This window comes from Pteropus vampyrus, unplaced genomic scaffold, assembly GCF_000151845.1.
Source record: "Pteropus vampyrus isolate Shadow unplaced genomic scaffold, Pvam_2.0 Scaffold39, whole genome shotgun sequence".
Classification (NCBI taxonomy): domain Eukaryota; kingdom Metazoa; phylum Chordata; class Mammalia; order Chiroptera; family Pteropodidae; genus Pteropus; species Pteropus vampyrus.
Genome location: NW_011888820.1, coordinates 11,175,357 through 11,188,184, shown reverse-complemented (window position 1 = coordinate 11,188,184; position 12,828 = coordinate 11,175,357). Strand labels below are relative to the sequence as shown.

Sequence of the window (12,828 nt, the reverse complement as noted above, 5' to 3'; positions counted from 1 at the left end):
GCCAAAATGAATAAAAAACAAAAGTCACTGGAGAGCTTCTTTGAAAAGGGGGAAAGACTCAATGATGAGATAGCAGAAGACTCTAAGACTGCCAACAAAAAGAAAGCTGCATTTAAAAGAAAAATACCAAGAGTCCTTAAATTACGAGTTCATTGCAACAGGTGATTCACATTCTCCAAGCCTAATTTATATACCACGTGGCGACTAGCTATCCAACAGAGCCATGAAAACTTCAAAACTGCTTCGCCACATGGAGACCAAGCACCCTGCATTAAAAGACAAGCCTTTGGAATTTTTCAGAAGAACAATGTGAACACAAAGAACAAAGGCAATTATCGAAGGCCACCACTTCATCAAATGTTTCTTCATTGAGAGCATCATTCTTAGTGGCTCATCGCATTGCTAAAGCTAAGAAACCCTTTACTATCAGTGAAGTTGATCTTGTCTACTGCTAAGGACATTTGTTGTGAGCTTTTAGGGAAGACTGCAGTTCAAAAGGTGGCTAGTGTTCCTCTTTCAACTAGCACCATAACTAGATGAATTGATGAAACAGCAGAGGATAGTGAGGCACAATTGTTAGAGAGGATTAATGAGTCACCATGGTTTGCAATCCAAGTTGACGAGTCTACTGATGTTGACAACAAGGCAACAATGCTTGTTTTTGTGTGATACATTTTTCAAGAGGATGTGCATGAGGATATGTTTTGTTATGTGCATGAGGATGTGTTATGTGCACAAAATCACAGCTGCAGAACTATTCAAGTCTTGGAATGATTACATATCAGGAAAACTGAATTGGTCATTTTGTGACGGTATATGCACGAATGGAGCGGCTGCCATGACTGGATGGCTTTCTGGTTTCATTATTCAGGTCAAAGAGATTGCTTCTGAACGTGTGTCTACACACCGTGTCATCCATAGAGAATGCTTTTTAGCCAAATAATGTCACCTGAACTTAACATTTTGCAGGATATGATTAAAATGATCAACCACATTAAAGTACATGCCCTTACCTCGTGTCTATTTGCACAGCTCTGTAAGGAGATGTATGCAGAGCTCACACGTCTTCTCTTCTACACAGATGTGAGATAGTTTTCTAAAAGTAGATCACTGGCCAGAGGGTCTGAGTTATGAGAGCCGCTCCAGAGATTTCTTTTAGAAAAACAGCACTCGCAGTGACACAGAATAGGTCACAAAACTTGCTTACTTGTGTAACATAATTCAACCTGCTTAAGCAACTCAGTCTGTCATTTCAGGGAAGAAAGACAACTGTGTTCAAGTCAGCAGATTAAGTGGCTGCATTCAAATTATGGAATTATGGGGTCGATGGGTAAACATTGGAATTTTTTGACATGTTTAAAACATTAGCAGAGATTTTGAAAGAGTGAGCCAGGACCTTCATGCAAGAAGAGGATTAGCTGCTTGAGATCGCAAATGGTGGTGGCCTTAAAATTATGTGTGAGACAACTTCAAATCTCCATATCTAGGAACATTTAGACTATTACTGAATATTAATTATTTTCTATTTTGTATTCTTTAATTTAAAAAAGTTCTCTCTTTAATATCTGACCTTTAAAGTCTTCTTATCTGCCATAACTTCTCCAACATTCTCTGTTTCTAATACCTAATTTAGATTTTTCATTAGCACAAATTAATCTCTTTTGTCCTTTTTTTTTTTTAGCTGTATTTTATATTCTTCTCGAAATGGCCAATAATTCTTACCTGAAAACTTAATGTACATAGTCAATTTTAGAAACCGAATTTTCTTTATGCCCTACAAATTTCTCAATAGATTGTTACAATTTTCATCTATAGTTTTCCTCACACGTTCTTATGTTTCTTTATAATTTTCTGAACATTATAAACCTAGTTTCATGAAAGCTAATTTTTTTTTATTGGATTGTTAATATACAAAGTGAAATTTGACAAATGTATACACTTATGTAACCAACACCCCAACTGAGATATAGAAGACTGTCATGCCTCTTGAAGGTTCCTTTGTTGCTCCCCCTTCCAGTCAATCTCTTCCATATCAGAATATGGAAGAGATTTCTATTCTGATTTCTATCCCCATAGATTCATTTTTGCATGCTTTTGAACTTGATATAAATGGAATCATATCGTATGTATACTTTTGTATTTGGCTTCTTTCACTCAAATGTTTTTGAGCAACTGATGCCGTTGTATTTATCAGTAGTTCATTCCTCTTTGTTGCTGAGTAGTACTTATATATTACAGTTTGTCTTTCCAGTTTCCTGCTGATGGACATTTGGGCTGCTTTGGAGTTCAAATTAGATTTTATTGCTCTTGGGTAATACTTTTCCATCCCTTGGGGTGGGGGGGGTATATATAGAAATGTGTACCAAATTTTGGAATATTTCTAATCTTGCTATTTGCTTAAGAAAGTTTTGTAGGCTTTCTTCTTTTGATAATTTCTAGAAATTTTAATTTAAAAAAGTTATAGAGAATCTCCAAGGAAATTCCCTTATTCTGTGATCTTACCTGAACAATTAGGGTCATATGAATCAAATATGTCTTAAATAAGCACTGAAGACTTTAGAATTTGGAACTTTAAAATGTAATAAAAAGTGTTAGCTAAGAATAATTGAAACAAAATTGCAGAATTAACTGATATTATTTCAGCTATTTTAAAATTTTATTTAGATATAATTTAGACTTAACAAAATTCAGTGATTTGAGTGCAAAAGTTAGTAAATTTTGACAATATATATAGGTATGTAACCATCACCTAAATCAAGATTTAAAATTATTCTCTCACACTAAAAATTTTCCTCTTGCCCCTTTGCAGTCAACCTCATTCCGTGACCCCCATTCCCAGGCATCCACTAGTATGTCTTCTGTAACTATAGCTCAGCTTTTTTCTAGAATTTCATACAAGTAGAATCCTGTAGTATGTAGTTTTATTGTGTTTGTTACCATTAATTTAGCATAATGATTTTTACAACTTTATTGTGGCATATTTTGCATTCACCCATTTCTACTGCGCAATTCAAAATTTTTAATAAATTTAACAAGTTGTGCAACCATCATTATAAATTTGTTGTAGGATATTTTTATCACCCCAATAAGATCCTTTATGCCTATTTACTCTTCATCCCATTCCCACTTTCTGCCCCAAGCAATCACTAATCTACTTTCTGTCTTCATAAATTTGTCTTTTGTGGACATTTCATATAAATTGAATCATACAATATGAGGTCTCTTGTCTCACTCCTTTCACTTAGCATACTGTTTTTGAGATTCATCTATGCTGTTGAGTACACTAATATTTTGCTTCTTTTTATCACTCATTTTATCAAAATGTGTAGTGTTACTTAATTTTCTTATTCATTCATCTTTTGAAAGATATTTGGGTTGTTTCCAAGTTTCGCTATTATGAATAATGCTCTCGTAAACACTTTCAAGCCTGTGGGTGAAAAATGTTTTCATTTCTTTTGGGTAAATACCTAGGAGTGAGATTGCTGGGCCATATGGTAAGTATATGTATAACTTTGTAATACTCTGTTCTACTGGTTTCAAAAGCGGCTTTACAATTTTGCATTTCTCAAGCGATGTGTAAGAGCTTCAGTTGCCCCATGTCTTTATCAATACTTAGTTGTTAGTCCTAGTATTAGTATTGTCAGTCTTTTAAACTTCGTCCATTCCAGTGGGTATACAATGGGATCTACATAGCTATTAATATATATTTCTATATCAATACAACTTCAATCAAAATCCTAGATGACTTTTTAAAGGAATTGATATACTGATTATAAAATTTATATGAAAAGGCAAAAAAAAAAAAATTGAAAAGCCAAAACAATCTCGCAAAAAAAAAGGACAAAGTCGAAGGACTTACAGTATCTGATTTCAAGACTTACTATGCAGATTTATAACAAAACGGTGTGGTATTGGCATAAAGATAGACATAGATCAAATGATGCAGAATAGAAAGCCAGGAAATAGAGCCATGTTTATATGGTCATTGATTTTCAACATTAAAGACATCTGAATATTCATTCACTCAACAACTACTTATTGGGCATCTCCTATATGCGAGGCACTGTAATAGACACTAGAGATATGACTATTAAAACATTCAAAATCTCTTTCCTCTTGTAGCTTATATTCTGGTTAGGGGAATAAAATAAAATAAATAAAATAAAATAAAAAACGTGTTAAGATAATCACAAGTCCTTGGGGAAAATAAAGTAGGAAAGGGAGATAAGGAGTGAGAGGGATCTTTCTGCTTTAAATGTTGTGGCCAGTGTAACAAGCCACCTGCATAACTTTCCAGGAAGAGGAAGCAGCAAGTGCAGATTCCCTGAGGCAGGCCTTGAAGGAGTGAGTGCCATGACAGCAAGGGACAGAGTCAGGGGACTCAGCTCAGACATATAGGGCCTCAGCTCAGATGTATAGCCTGGGCCAGATCACGCGGGATCTTGTTAGAATTGTAAGGAATTTAATGTTGACTGCCTGAAATAGGACATTGAAGGGTTTTGAGTGGAGAGGTGATGCCACAAATGTTTTCAAAAAATTACTATAGTTGATATAGTGAGAATGGAATGTCAAAATAGGAAGAAGTGTAGCTTATTTAAAAATTAATCTGGCTATCACAGGAGATACCACAGAGAGATTGTAGAGTGAATATTAGAAAAAAAGAAGATAACGAAAAGATACAGAGCTAAAAAGAAATGAGGTAAACTGATCACAGTATTTTGAAAAATAAAAACTTTAAAAGAGGATGAGAGAACTGATCTTCAAAAAGCAGAGTGAGATAGTGGCAAATGCTTCAGAGAGGAAAAGCGGTATGAGGCTGGGAAAAGACTACTAAATTTTAAGTATAAAGGGTTATTCGATGAGTGCCCATAGCAGACTCAGTACCAGGATGGAACCAGAGTGGCTTTAGAACAAATGGAGACAGCAGTAAAAACCACTTGCTTAAGAAATTTTCCAGTGGAAGGAAGAATAATAGCACAAGTTGGAGTAAAGTGGGGGAAAATGAAGGCTGAGGGACAACGATCCAAGAGGCTGGGAATAACTGAGGATGGCAGTGAAAACAGAAGATTGGAAAACTGTTGGAGAGGGTGGAGGGTGGGGTAATTGCTGGGGACCAAGCTTCCTAGAATCTCCTAGCTGATTCCAGAAATTGCCTTGAATGTACTGTTTCTTTTGATATTTTTGCAGTGTTTGTTTTGTCCTCATAAAATACTGCACTCATAAATGCACCAATCCCACCCAGCTTTCTCCCAGCTCACATAACAACTCACCTCAACTAGATTGTCTCCATCTGCTTTACTCTTAACTACAAGCTCTCATTCTGCTTGGAAGCCTAAATAGGAGGTAAAAATTCCAAGAAGATACAAGTCAGTCTTGTAGAAAGCATCTGTTAGGTGCTGCCTGGCTGAGGTTTTCGCTGTATTGGGCACTGTAATTTAATGGTGTAAACGGTCTTTGTCTGGTGCTGTTTGAACATCTCATCTGTGAAGCCATTGGAGGTGCTGTTTTGCTCCCCGATATACAGATACACAACATCTGGGCCTTACCATGCAAGGCCGCCTGGTTCTAAGCAGGAGGTAGGCAGGAACAGCTGAGCAAGACTTGGGAATTTCACCCCCCACATACACATCCTTCTTTAATTTTTGCCTTAAAAGGCTCATACCCAGTTTCACTTTCACACACAAAGAGGTCCTTTGTATTTCATCATGACCAAGTTACAAAAGTAAATGTTTTCCTTTAAAAAGAAAGTGGGTGTGGATGATGGTCACTTGGGTGGAATGTGAATAAAGACTTTCCCCCCAGCAAGCCGAACTCCAAAGGAAAACAGAATTATGTTGAACTCCCAATTTGGCAACAATGCTTTTATTTTAATTGTTTGTTTGTTATTTTGGTTTTTTTTTTCTGACCTGTAAGGAATTTTGGAAACATTTTAAATTTAACCATGGTGGGTAGAAAGAATTCTTAAGTTTCTGAAGTGAGTTACACTGCTAAATAGAAGGAAATTATTCTCCTTTATTTCAAAAGTAGATGCTCAACTGAAATTTTCAAATATGTTTTGATATCACTATAATATACTGAATGCATTTTCTACATGGGAACTAAAAGCGAGTCACTGAATGAGATATGTACAGCTCAATGGGACCATGGCAGATTGCTTCTTATAGCTATCTAAAGCACACGCTTTGGTTTCCTCTCCACCACTACACTTTTCTGGCTGGCCATATGAAGCAAGAGCACCTTGCTTTTGCAAATTGTGAAGCAGACAAGTACTTGGAGTGAGCTAGCTCAATGTGCATTTTCCACATTCTTTAACCCTGCTGACGATATATCCCCATTCCAAATGTTACAGCCTTCTTATTCTCTTCTCAATCCTTCTTTCCATCAAAACCTCCTTTTGGGAAAGGATCTTAAAGAATGTTAACATATACCTGAACGTATACGTGAACTTCTACACTGAAAATGGAAATAACGCTGTACAGCAAAGGAATGAAGCGTTAAGCAACTTCAGCTGGCAAGCTTTCTTTTCTCAAGAAAAGGAGACTTCCTGGTGCCTTTAAAAGGGAACATCAGCCTCTTCCTACTCTGAACAGTTTTAAATATGGGAAGACGGATAGTCTTTTCCATTTCTAAAACCTTTATTAATTTAACAAATATTTACTGAACATTTTCCCCGCTGTGGCTTTTACTTTTATTTTCCCTGAGGCCCACATTTGATATCAGGATCCAACACACACACCTACACACCCCAACTTTGGAAATGATATTTTCATTAAAAAATACTTATCTCACCCTATGCAATGTCCTCTGATATTTTCATTTCTATTTTCATTTTCATTTGAATTTTTTAATATTCATGGTATCTCATAACCCAGATTTTATGACCCAGTTTTTAAAAAGTGCTATAGAATGTCTGGACCCTGTATTAGACAGAGGACACGTGCCTACTTTCAACCTTCACTTCAGTTGTAGTCAAGAGTGGAGGATATTCTAGAAGTAAACAAATAGAATTTGTAATATATTCTATGAAGGTAACCAAGATGGAACTCTGATAAAATTAGGAGACCTAATTTGGAAAGAGTGGTCAGAGAAGACCTCGTTGAAGAGAGAAGTAAGCTGAGACCCAAAGAACGAACAAGAGACAGACATCCCAAGGGCTGGGGGAACAACATTCCAGGGAGAGGTGACCACATTCTGTGAGGCTGGAAGGAGCCTTTTGAAGAACTGGCAGGAGGCCAGCATGTCTCCCTGTATTGAGAGGGGAGAAGGAGTGAGGAAATGAGGTTGCAAAGAGAGGCAGGGATGTAGCACGCACAGATTCATAGGCAACAGTGAAGGATTTGGACCTTATTCTAAATGTAGTGGGTAGCTCTTGAAAGATTTTTGAATTGTGCTGAGTTGACTTATGCAGCTGAAGTTATTACAAATCATTCTGTGCTTTGACCTCCGTGTTGAAGATTCCGTATTGCATTTTCAGAAACTTACCAAGTTCAGGAAGAGCTGATTGGCTCTTCAGCAATTTTGGAGGTGACATGTACAAGATGAGCTCATATAGTCAATGAATAAATTTAAAAATGCCCTTTGGGAATGGAAATGACAGTAGTGGTGAAATATACATACCGCCCCACTCAAAACCAAGTGCATTTGAGACATTCCCATTCTAAGGCAAAGTTTTTTTAATAGCTGTATAAAATTGTTCATATTGAATCTTTACAATGTGGCAAACAGTTTGCTACTCACGAATTTCCATCTTCCCAACCTGTATATGGACAGCTGTGCCTAAAAAAATAGGTGAAAGACTACATTTGCCAGTTCTCTTGGTATCCCCATTTTATGGCTTTTGTGGGAATGCAGTTCAAGCTTGCCTGCTATTTTATTTAATATGCCTCCTTGTAAATTCCAGCTGTTGACCATGTAATTAATCCCTGTATGGAAAAAATATTGGCATTTGCTCCTGTAATACCTGAGCTTCATCCCAACAGAATTATATTCATCATAGCCCTTTCCATTACTCTACAGTTGTTCCTCAGGACCATTTTATGTTCCACACAATTAATATAAACCAGGACTCTGCTCCCAACTTCTGCATAGTTATTCAACCATGACTTTCATTTATTCTTCTTGGTTTCTACTTACTAGAATCCAAGATTTTAAATAACAAGCATCTTCTATGTTACTTCTGGAAAGGTTACTACTTAACCTGTTAACGTAGTACAGATTGTAGTCACTAGAATAAGAATGATGGTTAGATCTTGATAACTATAACTAATGTAGGAGACAGTCTTTGACATTTATCCTTGGTCACAGGATTCTCTAAGTCCTTTTTTAGCTTTCCATGCTACACCTTACTTTTTTAAGTCACTCAGTCTTTGTTCTCTCTTCTTGCTGTAGATTTATAGAAACATTTTTTTCCCCTTCATTGCACCAAAATAAAAATGGCTGAGAATTTCAAGCACCACCCTCACAGGAATATATGCCTTTTGATAGAGGGCAAAATTTAAGATAAAGAGAAAATTCACCTGCTTTCTGTCCAGAAAATGACTGGACAAAGCTCTATAAAGCCTGCCTGTCCCTGACATGTCATCTTGCAATTTGTTCTTGTACTACACATATATAAGGCCAGCTCTGTTCATTATAACATATCTAGAATAAGAATAACACCTACATTATTGGTATTGATTTGATGGCAAGATAAATCATACATTTTCAAAAATTCACATTTGGATAAGGAAATTGATGAAAGATCATCAGCTTTGCAACAGTGTCTGGAAATCAGTATTTTTTAAGTCCAAAGAAGAAAGGACTAATTTCTTCTTTTTTTAAATTACTATCTGAAAATTTACTCTAGGATCTGGGAAATATATGTACTAATGAAGAACAGCTGGATTTGGGGCAAAATTATGAAAGTAAATCACATGTTTGACTGGGTATGTTTTCTTTAGGATAGAGATCAAGAAGATACATTGCCAACCCAAATGTGGATGGATTTTAATATGTTTTTGTAATACATAAAGTTAAAGGCTGCATTGTAAAAAGTTACACTTATTTATCAAATTAAATCTATTTGTCAAATGGGAAACAATTTGGAGTGAATATAAATTCTTAATTAAAAGAGAATGTAGAAAATTCTATGAAGTCCACCTGAGTGCAAATTTTTAAGAAGAAAGATGTTGATGAAAATTTCTTAGGATTTTCTAGTTTGTCATTTCCTCTAGGATATTTTAAAGTACACGGAATGTCTCTGTTAGCAATAACACAAACACATTAAAGAAAATGGGTATCAGTGTAAAAAAGATTTATTTCTTCGACTAATATTATTTGGTAATTTACTATATTTAAAGTTGTGGGAGGCATAAAAGTAAATTAGACAGGGAATGTGTCCTAAAAGAGTCTGTTTAGGTTGGGGGGAAAAATGAATGTGAATGATTTAAGAAAAGATGATGAATTAATTAAATTGCTACACTAGTACATTTCTTATGGATAAAAGAATCATCGTGATCAAAAGATTCTCTTATTAGTTTTAGAGAATTATCAGAAAAACACACATCGACGTTGACATATGTTAAAAACTATTCTTCCTGACACTGTATTAGCATTTTTGTTTTTGTATTGTGACTTGTTTTGTACTTTTCAGATTGGAATGGGACTAATATTTTATGAACATTTTCCTTCAGAATATAAGAATATAAAATTAAATCATTTTAATGTATTTTAAACCCTGATAACAAGTAGTACGGATTTAGAAATTGGACATCTGGAGGACAGTTTTAGAACAAAGTCTATCCCAAGCGTTATCTCATCTATATAAAAACCCATCAACATTCTTGCCATAGCAAAGGCATGGCCCATGAGGCAGAAGGCCAGCTTACGCAAAGCTTTGCGTATAGGGTTTTCCAAGGTTTATCCAACCAAGATGTGTGTGCATGTGTATGTAAAATTAATAATGTTAAGTTTGTCCACTGCACATTGTTGCTGATTCAATAATAGGTTCCTTCTCTTCCTAAATCTCAAAAACAATTCCTGCTTCACATCCCTGCATTCTCCACTTCTGTAAACAAACCGTAGGAAAAGAGTCCACTCTGCAGACTGATCTTACCCCACAACATTCCTCATTTTACAGCATCTGGGTTGAGAGTTATTTAATAGAGGTTTGTTTACTTTTATGTAAATATGGAAAGAAACTTCTCTTTTTAAAAATAAACCTAGAAAATTATTTTCTTTACTGCAAATTAACAACTTATTGGTGTCTGGGGAAGTTTCCCCCTGCCCCAGACTCTCACCCCTTACTGGGCCAGTTGAATCTTCATTGAGCCACAAGCATCAGCTCTAGGATTAATGCTCCTGGGAATTGGGCAGAAAGAGGAAATAGGCATCTGGGTGACCTCTAGAACAATATCTGTGTACCTCATCTACACTAGTAATTGCTCTCTTTGCTTATAAGCAACATACCAGCAACAAATAGATATTCCTCTTCTTCCAAATTAGAATGCCTTGCCAGGAAAAGGATGCCACACTAGGTAGTTGAAGCCAAAACCCTTAAAAAAAAAAAAGTGGAATTATAATTATATACATTAAATTATAAGGCGGATTGTGGTAAAATGCTTTCTGAATAACAGCTAATTCACAATGGAACTTTTTGGAATACAATTCAAAATAATACCCACAGAAATGCTTTTCTTCACCCAACAAAGAGCCTGTGTTAAGTTGCTTATGATCTAATTATAGTCAAGTGACATGACAGCTGCAGTGTCTTATAGTCTGCTCTTCTCCTTCAATGCCGCAGCTATGGCCAAGAGCACAACATCTTTCTGATGAGGTATATAAAGGGCATTTGTTTGCCCTGCTTCCTGGACCTAACAGGCATCTCACCTTTCTGGGGAGAGAGGGCTGCAAGAGTACTACATTTAACTTTATAATTTTCTTTCTATTTAAATCTACTCCTCCAAGACCAATTGCCACTGTTAGTACAAAGTCTTCCAATTTTATATGGATTAGAAGTAGGTTGGACCTGAAGCAGTTATGCACCAAGGAAATTTTAATCATCACCCATATATATACATACTAACTATCATTCAATTTTCTACTGTCAAGAAAATGAAAAAGTAATGTTAAATTTTTCATTTTTTCTAAAAATGAAGCAGATACACACCTCTTCTGTTTTCTCTACAGTAGACTTTTGATCTGATGAAACCATAAAAGTCAAAAACTGTTGGGGAGAATAATGGCATAATTTCTTTTCTGACTTTAATATCACTATTTTCTTGATTCTATGTCTACCTCCAGAAATCTCTGCTGAAACTTTGTGACTCACATTTATTTTTCTGATACTATTTGTAACTGAACCTACATCATTCCAACCTCATAGCTGTTCTACTAAGACATGTTTCCCAATCATCTTTAAAAAGTTCTCCATGCACTATTTGGTTCCTAAACCCTAAAATATAGTAAACAAATAACCTTCCAAAAAAGAGACTTAATGAAATTGATTAAATACAAATAATCAGAAGAAAAGGTTCACAAACAGGAAGAAAAATAACAATGTGAGGCATAGGATATGAACCCGGGGTTTGGGCAAATAAAATTTTAAAAGATAGTTATTCAAAAAATGTGCATGTGCCACTTTGGTTTGGGGAAAAAAGAAGGCAATGACAATAGAATACTTTCTCACTTGGGAATTCTGAGAAATTACAGGAAAAGCATTAGAAAGTCTGGAAATTTGAAGGAATTATCCAATTGCACAGTTGAGAGATAAGGTTGGGGGAGCTAGAAAGGGAACTGAGAAGGAAGAGTCCTCAGGGACTTGGGCTTTCCAATCTTGCTGTGTTTTCATCTGGAATACATTATTCCAAGATCCTTCCACACTAAATCCTGAATCCCCTTTCTGAGCTTTAAACTATTTCTGCTTCTTACTAAGAAAACTACTGTAAAGTTTTCAATTAATTTTAAAGAACGGTAGTTTTATGTTACTTGGAGAAATCTTTTTTTTATTGAAGACAGACAAGTAGAAGTCTAGAAAATATCTGACACACATGTGCAGTAATATATATATGCATGAATACTGAGCACAAAGTGAACAAATTGATTGAATGGAATGCCAAGATCATGGAACATATTCTTAGTTCTATTACTGTTATTCCGTGGATTTTAGGCAATAAATCAGAATTTTAAAAATGAAATCTCTAAAATATTATTTCCATGCCACTACTAGTTGCTTTGTTAATTCGATCTTTAAAAATGTCTTCTTAAACCATCTATTTCTCTCCATCTCCACAGCCTACCCTGGGCTTAGCCGCTATCCTTGCTTTCCTCTTTCCTGATGGACTGCAAGAGCCTCCTCACTGGTCTCCCCACCATCCACTCTAATTCTCTCCAATTCTTGTCCACACTTAAACCAGAATTAACTTTCAAAACAAAACGAAATCAAAAATGTTATCCTGTTGTCAGTGATATCCTACAGATCTTAAAATTGAGCAAAATTCTTCACACAGCCTCACATCATCCCATTTGGGCCTCGTCCCCTGTGCCATTCTCCCTCCTTCATTATGCTGCTGAAACCACTCTGGCCTACTGGCTTTCTCTTTCTACCTTCCAGTTCAGACATCCCTAACAGTCTGAAGAACACTGTTCACCTCTGCCTCTTCTCCTTACATTAACTCTTGTTCATTTGTCAGATCTCAATTCAAATATCACTATTCCTTAGGAAGGCACTCCTTAACCACCTCCCAGACTAGATCAGAAAACCTCCCTGTTGTTTTCCTTCATACTAATCCTAGATTGTCTTTATATTTCCATTTGTGTGAGTATTTGAGCACCTCTCTCTTCCCAACAGAC

General features: G+C 35.9%; 1 pseudogene; it reads left to right on the top strand.

Moving 5' to 3' along the window:
- LOC105290910 overlaps nucleotides 1-12,828 on the top strand; it is a 163,433-nt pseudogene that overhangs the window by 18,936 nt on the left and 131,669 nt on the right.